Raw genomic sequence first — 17,434 nt, forward strand, 5'->3', positions numbered from 1 at the left:
CGAAGCCAAGTCCCACGAACTCAGGTGCTTGCAGGACCCTAGTCACTCCTAGAACAGTCCAGCACCATTCGGGACCTTCACGGTCAGGTCCATACACAGGTTCCACACAGGAACCACACAGGACCTACCGGACACACCTCTCAGCTCCATACACAGGGAGCTCACATCCAACACTGACCCACACCCAGGTCACGTTACATACTGGTAACCACTCCCCTGGGTGGGAGTGTATGTGTGGCTAGTCTGACCCTCCCATCTCTCATGACTAGCCTAGTAAGTCACCCAAACTTAACTATACACATTACACAAACTCTTGAGGGACTACAGGTCCCAGCATAACCACAATACATCAGACTTACCACGCAGACTCCCTCTGCGACACATATCGGCCATTCACAACACTGCCGATTACAGGTTCACCACTATTACCACAACAGATACGCCTCCATGCATATCTCACAGAGCGCACAGAGCGCCCCCTAGCTGCCACAGGGGTCACTACACCACATACCCCATATCCCACCGCTACACGGGAGTGGGAAGTGAGAGGCCAAGTGCCAGAATAGGCGCATCTTACAGATGTGCCTTTTCTGGGGTGGCTGGGGGCAGATGTTTGTAGCCAGGGGTGCAATAACCATGGACCCTCTCTAGGCTATTAATATCTGCCCTCAGTCACTGGCTTTACCACTCTGGCGGAGAAAATTGCGCAGGAGCCCACGCCAATTTTTTCCGCCATTTAACCCTTGATTTTACAAGCTACAGCGCCCATGTTTTGCACATACACACTACTAACATTAGTAGTGAGGAATATGCAAAAAAATAAGGGATATGAGATGGTTTACTGTATGTAAACCATGTCTCATATCCTGTCGGGTTTGGGAAGGAGAAATGAAAAGCCGGCAATTAAATTACCGGCTTTTCTCTAACACTGGTGCGTATTTCTCGCAAGTCACACGCATGGTCCGTGTGTAATCCGTATTTTTCTCGCCCCCATAGACTTTCATTGGCGATTTTTTTGCGCAGCATGCTGCGATTTTCTACGGCCGTACAAGACTGTATATTAGGGATGCGTAATATACGGCAGATAGGAGCTGGGCCATAGAGATTCATTGGGCCGTGTGTTATGCGTATTTTACGGATGTAGTTTATGCGCTCATACGTCCGTAAAACTCGCTAGTGTGACGCCGGCCTAACAGGTATGTAATCAATAATAATAAGATTCAAATGGCTGGGATCTTTCTGATGTGTTAATGAGAAATGCTTAGATAGACTATGCAAAAGGAACCCATTGCGGATATTCTGCCTATGTTTGTTCAGACGGGCGTGCATCGTCTGGATGGTACGTCCCACGTACTGGAGCCCGCATGTACATTGGATCAGATAAATAACATACGAGGACTGGCAATTGACATGATACGTAATGTTAAAGTTAGTGCCCGTGATAGTCGATTTAAATTGTTTAGCACCATGCACAATAGAAGTGCAGCAGAGGCATTTTGGCGCCTTACATGCGAAGCAACCAGGATTACGCGTATTAGTGATTAATGGAGAGTGAATATTGAGTGTCGGATTACTGGGGCAACCATATTCCGAAGAGTACGATTCCTTCTAAAAATAAATTTAGGTTTAGCAGGAAGATATTTTGAAAGGATCGGGTCCCCTCTTAAAATAAACCAATATTTCTTGAGTAAACCCTGGATGGATGCATGGGAATAATTATAAGTTGTAATAAAACTCCACTTACTAATTTCAGAGGTTTCTTTCCTCTTATCGGTTTTAATCTTGCTGAGACAGTCTTTTTGAGAAAGGGGTTGAACTTTATTAAAAGCATCATGGATCAATTTTTTAGGGTAGCCCTTCTCTAAAAAATAATTCTTTAAAATCTTGGATTCCTTCTGAAAATCATTTTCATTGGTACAATTTTTCCGGATACACCAATACTGGCCATATGGGATATTAGTGATCCACCGGGCGGGCTCCAGTACGTGGGACGCACCATCCAGACGATGCACGCCCGTCTGAACAAACATAGGCAGAATATCCGCAATGGGTTCCTTTTGCATAGTCTATCTAAGCATTTCTCATTAACACATCAGAAAGATCCCAGCCATTTGAATCTTACTGATTGCATACTTGTTAATGTTCCTGACCGGTATAGGAGACTAATCAATAGGGAGAGCTTTTGGATCTTTAAATTGGGCACTCTTTCCCTTGAGGGACTTAATCTTACAATAGAAAATGTGGCTAAATAATGTGACATTTATTTTACCTTACATACACTTTTGATAGTTTTTTGTCTGTTCTTTTAACTGTGTATTATGGTTGTTCATCATGCTATTTTTACACTATACATTTTATATCTATTTTGGTTTTTAATATTTTATTGCATAGTTGCATTTTGTGTATACCTTCTTACTGGTTATTTACCACTTTTTGTCCCTCCTCCCCCTTTCCTTTTTTGCACCTCCCTCCTTAATTTTCATTGGTCTTTGTCCCTTTAAATACTTCCTTCTTCCCTTTTAAACTTTTTTATTGCCACCTGAAGAAGACAGCGATTGGCTGTTGAAACGCGTTGTGATTAAAGATTTTAAACCCCTAAATCTGTGTTCCGGTGGCCTCTGTCATTAGCGCTCCATCAAGACCGCTATACTCTTTTTATTTGCATTACTGCTCCCTCCTCGAGGGACTGTGGTGGGAGCTGCAGTTGACAAGCCAAATTGCCCTTCACTGCTCCAGGACCTTCCACCACGTGACCGGCAGGTCATTGATCATGTGGGACGCAGTACTCGGAGTCTCCTGCATGCCGGCACATCTCCGGACTTCAACCATCTATCATTGCCCTGCGCCTTCCCTGTGGAGGTCTGAGAGCTGCCGTTCATCTGTCGGACAGGACTGGGAATCCTTCTGAGCCATTCCACAACATTGTTATGCTTGTCTAGCATAACTGTCTGCAGTGAGTAGGTCTATGACCTTTCTACATTCTTTTCCTGGCTGATACCACTCATGTGCGCTCCTCTCTCTCTTTGTTTTTAAGCAGAAATCTTAGGGCTTTTTCACTCGTTGCATTTTTGTCATGTTTTTTTTTTCCAGGAGAAACGCAGCCGCAGAAGAAAAGCCTCCAAACAGCATTATGCTTCCACCATGTTTGATGGTGGGGATGGTGTTTTTAGGGTGATGTGCAGTGTTTAGTGCAAAAAGTTCTACTTTGCTCTCATTTGACCACAGCATCTCCTTCCACATGAACGCTGTGTCCCATACGTGGCTCCATTAAAAATTCACTACTGTTCAATCTCTACTCTATCTTGATATCTTGTTGTTTTTTTACTTCTGGAGATGTGTAATTTGAGAATTCCCAGTGCATGCTGGGACGCTCAGGTGGGACATCATCAGGGCTGCGTGCTGTCCCCATCCTGTAAGGAAACATCATCAGTGACTTCAATTTCTAGTCCTTGCTCCACTGAGCACGTGTTAGTTGTCAATTCCGATGCATGCTTAGTATGTGCTCCCTGCGTTTTACTTCTTTGAAAGCACAGTGACAGTGCACTCCCTCGCCGACTCTAAAGAGAAGTGATGAGCCGACAAGAGAGCGCACGGTCAGTTCTTATTGAAAAAGAAAACTGCGGCGAGCATGGAGAACAGAGACCAGCCACTGAAACAGACGTCATGTCACTGGGAGTTAAAAAGAAAAAGCAGACAGAAAGTTAAAGTAAAGAGGGACAGAAAAGGGATTTTTAATTGAAGTATATAAAAATAGTGACTTGATTAATAGATGTTTAGTACGAAATTCCCCTTTGGTTTCTGACCACCCCATCAACCATAGATTCTGCACTGTGATTTCTGGCACAATCAATCAAGATCCATGATAAATAATGGTTTCATCAATGATCTTTTCCCACATTTTCATGGTCAATCATTATAATTTTCTTGGAGGCAGCTACATCGTGACGATTCCTGACTTTAGCGATTATTCACAGGGTGTGAAGAGCAAACAGATACTTGATATACTGTAAAAAAAAAAAGTATCACAATTCCTGAAGCTAAAATACTAGCACTATAGTACGGTTCACTGAGGATTAAAATTTGCATGAAAGAACCCTCGCGTAATTCTTTTTTTCAGCTCCTTCTCTATAGACAATGCTTGGCACAGGTTCGGAGGAAGATAACCCGCGGCATTCAGTTAATACTGGCATAGCGAAATCCGTGCATATATCCCAGATATGAAACTGGTAGAACCAGTGTGTACGAGGTGTAATTTCAATAAAAGGCTCTTGTCGGAGTGAAGTGCTGATAAGGGTGATGTATGGCATGATTACACAGACGTGGACAGATCCTTCTACAGGAATTCTCACCTGCGGTTCACTATCGACAATCATTCCGAAAGTATTTTCTACTTCACGAAGGTGTTGTCAAAGCTGCCGGTATCCACTTAGGGTAAAGAACGTGTGTTGTACATATAAACTCCAGCACAGAAAGTACCCACCTATGAAACCGGCACCCCCCCCCCCCACTCGTTTGTATTGATACCTTCATGGTGTAGTCACATAACTATTTTACAGGTTAATAAATGTAGATTTTAAGAATTTATACATCTATCCTTTCTACCTCATGCTGGCCTCGAAAAAAATATTTTCGTTAAAGGGAATTTTTGCTATGTAATCTGAGATTGACATGATGTAGGGGCAGAAAGCCTGATTCCAGTGATGTATCACTCACTGGGCTGCTTGATGCACTTTTGACAGAATCCCTGTTTTCTCTGCTGTAGATGAAATAGAGGTCAGAATGCTGAGCTCTGTATAACCCCGCCCACACCACTGATTGGCAGCTTCCTGAGTACACTGTGAGAAAGCAGCTAATCAGTGGTAGGGGCGGGGTTACACAGATTAGCTGGACTACATGGCACAAGACACCTAGTCCTGCCGTAATAATCTTCTCTTGATTGTACTGAAACTACAGCATGCTGATGAGCAAGCAACACATCACTGGAATCAGGGTCTCTGCCACTACATCATGCTGCTCTTGGATTACATAGCAAAACATGCTAACAGATTCCCTTTAAGAGTGAAATTGCTTCCTTTTTTCCCATCAGACACATGGATTGCACTATTAAATGTTTGTAATATTCTGTTGTACCAGACAAATGTCCAGGATATTTTTTCCCCGCGCTCTCACTGAGCAGCTCCCCTTGGCTCACTCTCTCCCTTTATTTTCCTCCTAGTTGTGCACTAATATTAGGTCATGCAAATCGATTTGCTCCAATTCTGCTGCTCTATGAAAAATTAAATCGAGAAATAGTAATTGTAAATTCTTCCGTTTCTTGTAGTAAAATTGAAGGCAAAGTTTCATCTTCACAATTGATGGCATATTCACAGCATTTGTCATAAGTGCCTGTTTGGCAAGGAAAAAAAACTGATGTGTGAAACCGGTCGGTAGGATTCACATATGATAATATTGTTTAATGCCTGTGTTAGATACAACTGATTACGGAGTTGTGCACTTTTACTCATCAGTCTGCTCACCAGTCCTCAGTCCTTAATATAGTATAATACACTCCTCAGTCCTCCATATAGTATAATACACTCCCCAGTCCTCCATATAGTATGATACACTCCCCAGTCCTCCACATAGTATAATACACTCCTCAGTCCTCCATATAGTATAGAACACTCCTCAGTCCTCCATATAGTATAATACACTCCTCAATCCTCCATATAGTATAAAACACTCCTCAGTCCTCCATATAGTATAATACACTCCCCAGTCCTCCATATAGTATAATACACTCCTCAGTCATCCATATAGTATAATACACTCCTCAGTCCTCCATATAGTATAATACACTCCAGAGTCCTCCATATAGTATAATACACTCCTCAGTCATCCATATAGTATAATACACTCCTCAGTCTTCTATATAGTATAATACACTCCTCAGTCCTCCATATAGTATAATACACTCCTCAGTCCTCCATATAGTATAATACACTCCTCAGTCCTCCATATAGTATAATACGCTCCTCAGTCCTCCATATAGTATAATACGCTCCTCAGTCCTCCATATAGTATAATACACTCCTCAGTCCTCCATATAGTATAATACACTCCTCAGTCCTCTATATAGTATAATAAACTCCTCATAGCCCTCCATATAGTATAATACACTCCTCATAGTCCTCCATATATTAAAATACACTCCTCATAGTCCTCCATATATTAAAATACAATGCTCAGTCCTCCATATAGTATAATACACTCCTTAGTCCTCCATATAGTAAAATGTACCGCCACAATCCTCCAAATAGTATAATACACTCCTCATAGTGCTCCATATAGTATAATGCACCGCCATTGTCATCCATGTAGTACAATTCACTTCCCACAGTATAATGCACCCCATAGTTCTTCATATAGTATAATGCATTCCCCATAGTCCTCAATACAGTATAATGCAGCCCACATATAGTATAATGATGCTACTCCAGAGTATAATGCAGCCACCCCACAGAACATATTGTAGCCCCCTGAGTATAATGTAACCCCCCAGAGAATATAATGCAGCCCCCTCATATAGTATAATGCAGTCCCGGCATATATATGGTAGCCCCCTCATAGAGCACAATGCAGCCCCCCATAGAGTATAATGTAGCCTCTCCATAGAATACAATGCAGCCCCCCTCATATAGTATAATGCAGCTCCCCATGGAATATAATGTAGCCCCCTCATAGAGTATGATGCATGCTATGATCCTTAGTGGTTGAGGATCACAAATTACTCCAGCTAAGTAACAAACATAGGACAAGCTCTAGGGAGGTGGCAAACTGGACTGACCGCAAATCTGAACCTATCCAAACACACTAGAAGTAGCCGGTGAACGTGCCTAAAAATCCTAGACGTCTCGATCCAGCCTGAGGAACTAACTACCCCTAGAGAGAGAGAAAGACCTCTCTTGCCTCCAGAGAAATAATCCCCAAAGATATAGAAGCCCCCAACAAATAATAACGGTGAGGTAAGAGGAAGGCACATACACAGGGGTGAAAGCAGATTCAGCAAATGAGGCCCACTAATACTAGATAGCAGAAAATAGAAAAGGGAATCTATGCGGTCAGTAAAAAACCCTTACAAAATATCCACTCTGAGATTTCAAGAACCCCCGCACCAACTAACGGTGTGGGGGTAGAAACTCAGTCCCCTAGAGCAACCAGCAAGCGAGGAAATCACATTTTAGCAAGCTGGACAAGAAACATGATGAATGCTGATAATCAAAAAATGAACAAACAAAAACTTAGCTTGTCTTGGAGAGACTGGGAGCAAGGTAGTCACAAGGAATCTGAAGAGCACTGAATACATTGATAGCAGGCAAGGAACTGAGTATCCAGGTGAGCTAAATAGGAAACTAACCAAGGATAACGAACCAGCTGATGCAGCCAACCTGCAGAAAGACAACACTACACAGTACCGCTTGTGACCACTAGAGGGAGCCCAAAAATAGAGTTCACAACAGATGCAATCACCCCTCATAGAATATAATACAGCCCCCCATAGAATATAATGTAGCCCCCAGAGAATGTAATACAGCCCCCCCATAGAATGTAATACAGCCCCCCCATAGAATGTAATACAGCCCACCTCCCCACAGAATATAATACAACACCCCATGGAATATAATGTAGCCCCCATAGAATGTAATACAGCCCCCCCAATAGAATGTAATACAGCACAGCCCCCGTAGAATGTAATGCAGCCAGCCCCCATAGAATGTAATGCAGCCAGCCCCCACAGAATGTAATACAGCACAGCCCCCATAGAATGTAATACAGCACAGCCCACATAAAATGTAATACAGCCAGCCCCCTATAGCATGTAATAAAGCCTCCCATAGAATGTAATACAGCACAGCCCCCATAGAATGTAATGCAGCCAGCCCCATAGAATGCAATGCGGCCAGCCCCCATAGAATGTAATGCAGCCAGCCCCCATAGAATGTAATGCAGTCAGCCCCCATAGAATGTATTGCAGCCAGCCCAAATAGAATGTAATGCAGCCAGCCCCATAGAATGTAATAAAGCACCCCCATAGAATGTAATAAAGCCCCCCATAGAATGTAATGCAGCAATGTAATGCAGCCAGCCCCCATAGAATGTAATGCAGCCAGCCCCCAAAGAATGTAATGCAGCCAGCCCCATAGAATGTAATGCAGCCAGCCCCCATAGAATGTAATGCAGCCAGCCCCCATAGAATGTAATGCAGCCAGCCCCATAGAATGTAATGCAGCCAGCCCCCATAAAATGTAATAAAGCCCCCCATAGAATGTAATACAGCCCCCCCATAGAATGCAATACAGCACAGATCCCATAGAATGTAATAAAGCCCCCCATAGAAGGTAATACAGCACAGCCCCCATAGAATGTAATACAGCCCCCCTCAAATTGCCCCACAATCCAGTTATCACTCACTGATATATATTTTAAAAAAAACCACTCTACTCACCTTTCCTCTTGCCCCGCGCTGCTCCTGTCTCCAGTCTCAGCGGCTGCAGTCTGCCCGGCCATACAGCAGGTGCGCGATGATATGACGTCATCATGCACCCGCAGTGTCAATGCGAGGCAGAGCGGGGAATGATGGGAGAGGGAGCGACAGGGACGCTCTCTCCTCCATCATTGCATTCAACTGTAGCGGCGTCATAGAGGCCAGTATAGTTGAATGCGAGGCAGGGCGGGCGATCGGGGGGGTGATTCGGCGCTGGCGAGAGGAGTCGGCCCTGGCGCCGCTGATAGCCATTTACCAGAAGTGCCCGATGGCCAGTCCGGCCCTGCTCTCTCTCCTGTAGAGTGTAAGCTCTTATGGTCAGCAGGGTCCTCTCTCTCCTGTAGAGTGTAAGTTCTTACACTCAGTGGTGTCCTCTCTCTCCTAGAGAGTATAAGCTCTTATAGTCAGTGGAGTCTTTGCTCTCTCCTGTAAAGTGTACATTTTTATGGCTAGTGGTGTCCTCTCTCTCTCCTGTAGTGTGTAAACTCTTATGGTCAGTGGAGTCTTCGCTCTCTCCTGTAGAGAGTAAGTTCTCATGGTCAGCGGAGTCTTCGCTCTCTCCTGTAGAGTGTAAGTTCTTATGGTCAGCGGAGTCTTCGCTCTCTCCTATATTGTGTAAGTTCTTATGGTCAGCGGAGTCTTCGCGCTCTCCTGTAGAGTGTAAGCTCTTATGGTCAGTGGAGTCTTCGCTCTCTCCTATATAGTGCAAGTTCTTATGGTCAGTGGAGTCTTCGCTCTCTCCTATATAGTGTAAGTTCTTATGGTCAGCGGAGTCTTCGCTCTCTCCTATAGTGTAAGCTCTTATGTTCAGCGGAGTCTTCGCTCTCTCCTATATAGCGTAAGTTCTTAAGGTCAGCGGAGTCTTCGCTCTCTCCTATATAGTGTAAGTTCTTATAGTCAGTGGAGTTTTCGCTCTCTCCTATAGAGTGTAAGCTCTTATGGTCAGCGGAGTCTTCGCTCTCTCCTATATAGCGTAAGTTCTTATGGTCAGCGGAGTCTTCGCTCTCTCCTATATAGTGTAAGTTCTTATGGTCAGCGGAGTCTTCGCTCTCTCCTATAGAGTGTAAGCTCTTATGGTCAGCGGAGTCTTCGCTCTCTCCTATATAGCGTAAGTTCTTATGGTCAACGGAGTCTTCGCTCTCTCCTATATAGTGTAAGTTCTTATGGTCAGTGGAGTCTTCGCTCTCTCCTATAGAGTGTAAGCTCTTATAGTCAGCGGAGTCTTCACGCTCTCGTGTAGAGTGTAAGCTCTTACGGTCAGTGGAGTCTTCGCTCTCTCCTATATAGTGTAAGTTCTTATGGTCAGCGGCGTCTTTGCTCTCTCCTATATAGTGTAAGTTCTTATGGTCAGCGGAGTCTTCGCTCTCTCCTATAGAGTGTAAGCTCTTATGGTCAGTGGAGTCTTCGCTCTCTCCTGTATAGCGTAAGTTCTTATGGTCAGCGGAGTCTTCGCTCTCTCCTATATAGTGTAAGTTCTTATGGTCAGCGGAGTCTTTGCTCTCTCCTATAGAGTGTAAGCTCTTATGGTCAGCGGAGTCTTCACGCTCTCCTGTAGAGTGTAAGTTTTTATGGTTAGCGGGGTCCTCTTTCTCCCCTATAGAATGTAAGCTCTTATGGACAGCAGAATTATCTTTCTCTCTCCTCCTAAAGCCCTGTGAATATTCAAAGCAATTACAAACTTTCCAACAAATTTTTGGGAGGAATTCAGTGAAGTTGGTGAATTTGAATTTCAGAAGATCGGCTCATCTGTAAATAAGACATTTGGAGGCAGTGACACCAGACATTAGGAGGGTGATGCTGTACCCATTCCCCATATCAGTCATTATTATATTATGTATTTGTTATAAAAAACTAGCGAACCCCGATCATAATCAAATTAGATGAAGTTTTTTCCTGAAGAGCAGAAGTGTTTGAATAGTATTTGGCACTTTGCATGTATTCATTATAGTTTTCCACAGCTCCACACATTTATCATTTTAATTGCTGCTTTTAATCAAACATTTAATGTACCGGTGTCATGAATTTGCATAGATTTAACCACAAAAAATGCTGATTTATATGTGGTGGTGCTAAAATGACATTACTGTTTATATAGGAAAATCATCTTTTTATTACCAGTTTTAAAATTACAAGTTTTTTTGTCTAATTTCTGCCAGTTTTTTGAGAATATATCTCAATTAGGGACTTTCTGATTTGCGACAAATTCATCCAGCGATTTGAGGAGTATTTTTTTTTCAAAGTTGTCTTTTTGTAGTTTAGTTCGTTTTCTGATTTTTACACCATTGTGGCTTTTCTAGATGTTTTAGACAGATTCATGAAATGTTGCTTGTTAAAAAGTCACAAAATTTTGCTAAATTCTACCTTAATCCTCCCCAGGAGTGATTTTTTTTAATATCCATTAGTTATTTTGGCGCATTTTTCATCTTGGCGCTCTTATTCTTTGTTTCATGTCTTTCAAGTGCCATAACTTTTTACTTTTCCGTCAACAAAGTCATATGAGAGCCTTTTTTGGTGGGTTAAATTCTGTTTTTTTGTCAATTCGCCATTCATTTTGCAACATAATGTACTGAAAAATGGTAATAACAAATCGTGGTGCTGTGTAATGGTGAAAAAATTCAATTCCGCCATTGGTTTTTCTATAGCCATCAACTAACCGTAACTAGAACCTCACAACATACACCGATAATTACTTGAAAAATTAATTTATACATGACAAAATTAAAGGGAACCTGTCATGTTAAAAAACGTATTCACGTGCAAATATGGGGCTAATCTTCAGGTTTATAGAGTTTATAAAGCTGTTCGGCGCAGGCAATGCCTCCGGCTTTCAGTCATAGGTGTGCTTCTGGCGTGGCTTCAGTCATCTCTCAGTAGATACTGAGCATCAGCTATAACTGCTCACCGGCACTGTCTGACAACTGGCTCTTTACTGATGCAGTGCTGAGCCTCCTGTCAGTCAGTGGCGGGGCCCGGTTGCAGCTGCCGCTCACTATGTACTGAGCGGTGACTGAAACTGCTCCAGCCACTCCTCTATGACTAAAAGCCGGAGGCTGCCAGGAGGAATAAAGGTTATTTCCTCTCCGTAGCTCGGCTCACAATAAGTATTATGTATGCTTCCCCAACTCAAATAATAATAATAATTTCTATTTCTATAGTACCAACCTATTCTGCATCACTTTACAGAGAGGACAAACTCATACTTCCTGTATTTTCTTGAATTGTTATCAGCAGGCTCTTATCATAGGAGGCAGGATTACAATGACAGGTAATACCTCTTTAATAATAAATAATAATAATCTTTATATTTATATAGCGCTAACATATTCCGCAGCGCATTACAGTTTTTTGCACACATTATCATCGCTGTCCCCGATGGGGCTCACAACCTAAATTCCCTATCAGTATGTCTTTACAGACTTAATACAGATCTCACCATCCGCCTGCTCTCGGTCCCTTCACAATAACCTTTGCACACTCTCATTACATGCTTTGATACAAAAGGTAAGGTCAGGGTTCGGTCATTGTGACCATGTACAGGTATTGTTTCCTTAAACAGGTAGTTGAGAGTCTTAAAAAGAACCCAGCAACCAGTGTGAAAATTGCAGCATTTATTTATTTATCGTATTTATTTTTAATACAGATTGTGATTTGTAAAAAGAAAAAAATATATATTTAACACAAAAATATTAAATCAATGAGTAATTTTCTGATGATAGCATCCTTTAAGCCTGGGGTATCAAAAGTTGGTTTTATAGCCTTTATTGCAGTCTACCGCCTTGCTTAAGCTTTCATATACTTTAGCCTGGTTGTCTCTTGATAAATTATTTTTCATAACTGCAGAAAAATTAATTTACAGGTTATATCTCAATTTAACAGGTTCGATGTAACATCACATTTTGTCTCTGAGATGCCATTGAAATATATATATTGATCAACCAGACATTTCCTTCCTAAAATCCACAGGCATCCTACACAATTTATTTACATACAATCACAGGAGACAAAACAATTGTTAGGAAATATAGAATATGTTCGATTTATGTAAAGAGAAAAAAAAACCTACAGGACATTGTTGCAAAGCTAAAGTAATTGGTGGAAATACTAAAAGTGTGATAAAGAGTCGCTTCCTCGTCCTTTCCTGGGTCATACTGGCGACATTGCCTGCAGCGAATCCTTTTTACAAAATTTACATTTAACAGGAAGATACATCACCTTTATTTGGTTCAATTATTAAGCCAAATATTGAACTATATTATTTATTTTCTGTATACGGTTATGGCGCCATCTTTCCCGATCTGTCTTGTAAAAGATCTGCGCAGTAGCCAAGTAGACATATACGAAACCTTAGTAAAAAGAAAAGCTACCTATTACCTTCTGTAAGATGGAGTGATGGGTATGCTGGGTGCAAAGCTTCCCCTCATTGCCTACAGCTCTATCTTGCCTCTTGCCAATGATAATAATAATAAATTCAAAAAAAGAGACCCCTATAAAATGAGACTAATGCAAGGTTCAACGTCAAAAGTGACACGAGAAAAAAAAAATATGTTTAACGGGAAATATGTATTTTTCTCAGATAATAGTAAAATATATAAACCTAAATTTAAACCCCTTTACCCCCAAGGGTGGTTTGCACGTTAATGACCAGGCCAATTTTTACAATTCTGACCACTGTCCATTTATGAGGTTATAACTCTGGAACGCTTCAACGGATCCCGGTGATTCTGACATTGTTTTCTCATGACATATTGTACTTCGTGATAGTGGTCAATTTTCTTTGATATTACCTGCGTTTATTTGTGAAACAAACTGAAATTTGGCGAACATTTTGAAAATTTTGCAATTTTCCAACTTTGAATTTTTATGCAATTAAATGACAGAGATATGTCACACAAAATACTTAATAAGTAACATTTCCCACATGTCTACTTTACATCAGCACAATTTTGGAACCAAATTTTTTTTTGTTTGTTAGGGAGTTATAAGGGTTAAAAGTTGACCAGCAATTTCACATTTTTAAAACACCATTTTTTTTAGGGACCACATCTCATTTAAAGTCATTTTGAGGGGTCTATATGATAGAAAATAATAAGTGTGACACCATTCTAAAAACTGCACCCCTCAAGGTGCTCAAAACCACATTCAAGAAGTTTATTAACCCTTCAGGTGTTTCACAGGAATTTTTGGAATGTTTAAATAAAAATGGTATCGTTTCTCCTTATGGAGAGTGACATACCATCTCTGGCTTGTCAAGGTAAGGAGGCTTATTCGCCGTGCAATGATCCTCTGGGAAATATAATATGCAAATTGCCTCTTCTGAGAAAAAGAGGACTTAAACTCTATAGTTCCAACAGGTGGCGCTATAGAGTTTAAGTCCTCTTTTTCTCAGAAGAGGCAATTTGCATATTAAATAAAAATGAACATTTAACTTTTTTTCACAAAAAAATTTACTTCAGCTCCAATTTGTTTTATTTTACCAAGGGTAACAGGAGAAAATGGACCCCAAAAGTTGTTGTACAATTTGTCCTGAGTACGCTGATACCCCATATGTGGGGGTAAACCACTGTTTGGGCGCATGACAGAGCTCGGAAGCGAAGGAGCGCCATTTGACTTTTCAATGCAAAATTGACTGGAATTGAGATGGGACGCCATGTTGCGTTTGGAGAGCCCCTGATGTGCCTACACATTGAAACCCCCCACAAGTGACACCATTTTGGAAAGTAGACCCCCTAAGAAACTTATCTAGATGTGTGGTGTGCACTTTGACACATTAAGTGATTCACAGAAGTTTATAATGCAGAGCCGTAAAAAGAAAAAATCATATTTTTTCACAAAAATGATCTTTTCGCCCCCAATTTTTTATTTTCCCAAGTGTAAGAGAAGAAATTGGACCCCAAACGTTGTTGTACAATTTGTCCTGAGTACGCTGATAACCCATATGTGGGGGTAAACCACTGTTTGGGCTCATGGGAAAGCTCGGAAGGGAAGGAGCGCCATTTGACTTTTCAATGCAAAATTGACAGGAATTGAGATGGGACACCATGTTGCGTTTGGAGAGCCACTGATGTGCCTAAACATTGAAATCCCCCACAAGTGACACCATTTTGGAAAGTAGACCCCCTAAGGAACTCATCTAGATGTGTTGTGAGAGCTTTGAACCCCCAAGTTTATAACGCAGAGCCGTTAAAATAAAAATTCTTTTTATTTCCACAAAAATTATTTATTAGCCCCCAGTTTTGTATTTTTCCAAGGGTAACAGTTGAAAGTGGACCCCAAAAGTTGTTGTCCAATTTGTCCTGAGTACGCTGATACCCCATATGTGGGGGGGAAACACCGTTTGAGCGCATGGCAGAGCTCGGAAGGGAAGAAGCGTCATTTGGAATGCAGACTTAGATGGATTGGTCTGCAGGCGTCACATTGTGTTTGCAGAGGCCCTAATGTATCTAAACAGTAGAAACCCCCCACAAGTGACCCTTTTTGGAAACTAGACCCCCAAGGAACTTATCTAGATGTGTTGTGAGAACTTTGAACCTCAAAGTGTTTCACTACAGTTTATAGCGCAGAGCCGTGAAAATAAAAAATCCTTTTTTTTCCACAAAAAATATTTTTTAGCCCCCAGTTTTGTATTTTCCCAAGGGTAACAGGAAAAATTGGACCCCAAAAGTTGTTGTCCAATGTGTCCTGAGTACGCTGATACCCTATATGTTGGGCTAAACCCCTGTTTGGGCGCACGGGAGAGCTCGGAAGGGAAGGAGTACTGTTTTACTTTTTCAAAGCAGAATTGGCTGCAATTGAGATTGGACCCCGTGTCATGATTGGAGAGTCCCTGATGTGCCTAAACAGTGGAAACCCCCAATTCTAACTCCAACCCTAACCAGAACACACCCCTAACAGTAATCCCAACCCTAACCATAACCACACCCCTAACCCTAACACACCCCTAACCCTAATCCCAACCCTATTCCCAACCGTAAATGTAATCCAAACCCTAACCCTAACTTTAGCCCCAACCCTAACCCTAACTTTAGCCCCAACCCTAACTAGCCTTAACCCTAGCCCCAACCCTAACCCTAGCCCTAACCCTTGCCCTAACCCTAGCCCTAACCCTAGCCCTAACCCTAACCCAAGCCATAACCCTAGCCTTAACCCTAGCCCTAACCCTAACCCTAATGGGAATATGGAAATAAATACATTTTTTAAATTTTTTTATTTTTTGCTAACTAAGGGGGTGATGAAGGGGGGTTTGATTTACTTTTATAGCGGGTTTTTTAGCAGATTTTTATGATTGGCAGCCGTCACACACTGAAAGACGCTTTTTATTGCAAAAAATATTTTTGCGCTACCACATTTTGAGAGCTATAATTTTTCCATATTTTGGTCCACAGAGTCATGTGAGGTCTTGTTGTTTGTGGGACAAGTTGACGTTTTTATTGATAAAATTTTCGGGCACGTGACATTTTTTGATCGCTTTTTATTCCAATTTTTGTGAGGCAGAATGACCAAAAACCAGCTATTCATGAATTTCTTTTGGGGGAGGCGTTTATACCGTTCCGTGTTTGGTAAAATGGATAAAGCAGTTTTATTCTTCGGGTCAGTACGATTACAGCGATACCTCATTTATGTCATTTTTTTATGTTTTGGCGCTTTTATACGATAAAAACTATTTTATAGAAAAAATAATTATTTTTGCATCGCTTTATTCTGAGGACTATAACTTTTTTATTTTTTCTTTGATGACACTGTATGGCGGCTTTTTGCGGGACAAGATGACGTTTTCAGCGGTACCATGGTTATTTATATCCGTCTTTTTGATCGTGTGTTATTCCACTTTTTGTTTGGAGGTATGATAATAAAGCGTTGTTTTTTGCCTCGTTTTTTTTTTTTTTTTTTTACGGTGTTCACTGAAGGGGTTAACTAGTGGGATACTAAATATGTGTACTTTTATTGTTTTTTTTTTATTTAGATAAAGAAATGTATTTATAGGAACAATACTTTTTTTGATTTTTTTTTAAATTCTTTAACACATGTGAATATTTTTTTTTTTACACTATAACATTGCCCCGGGGGGGGGGGGGGGGGGGGGGCATCATGTTATAGTGTAAGATCGCTGATCTGACACTTTGCTGTGCACTGTGTCAGATCGGCGATCTGACGTGCACAGCTCCAGGCTTCCCGGCGCCTGCTCTGTGAGCTGTGAAGCCACCTCCCTGCTGGACCCGGATGCCGCGGCCATTTTGGATCCGGGCCTGCTGCAGGGAGGAGGAGGTAAGAGACCCTCGGAGCAAAGCGATCACATCGCGTTGCTCCGGGGGTCTCAGGGAAGCACGCAGGGAGCCCCCTCCCTGCGCGATGCTTCCCTATACCGCCGGAACACTCATGTTTGATCGCAGTGTGCCGGGGGTTAATGTGCCGGGGGCTGTCCGTGACAGCTCCTGGCACATAGATGTTAGCTGAGATAGTCAGCTGACACCCGGCCGCGATCGGCTCCCCCATGACGTACTATCCCATCGGTGGTCATACGGGCCCACCCCACCTCGATGGGATAGTACGTCTAATGTCAGAAAGGGGTTAAAGGGAATCTGTCAATAGGATCCACTGTCCTAAACCGTCTATATGAGCACATAGGTCATAGGAAGCTGAATAAAATTACACTTTAATATTTACGATCCGATGTCTAATTCCAGAGAAATCCATGTTATTTTTAATATGTAAATGAGCTGTTAGGGACTACGGGTGGGACATAGATCTTCCCGAGAATCTGCCTCCAGAGCTTATTTTAAAAGAAAAGGAGAGTTACCACTGTGATATATATAAATCAGGAGAGCAGACTGTCAGTCATTACATGTCTCACACTGGTAACTCTCCCTTTTATTTAAAATATACACTGGAGGCAGATTCTCGGGAAGATCTATG

The sequence above is a fragment of the Ranitomeya variabilis genome, chromosome 2 (genome assembly GCF_051348905.1).
Source record: "Ranitomeya variabilis isolate aRanVar5 chromosome 2, aRanVar5.hap1, whole genome shotgun sequence".
Classification (NCBI taxonomy): Eukaryota; Metazoa; Chordata; class Amphibia; order Anura; family Dendrobatidae; genus Ranitomeya; species Ranitomeya variabilis.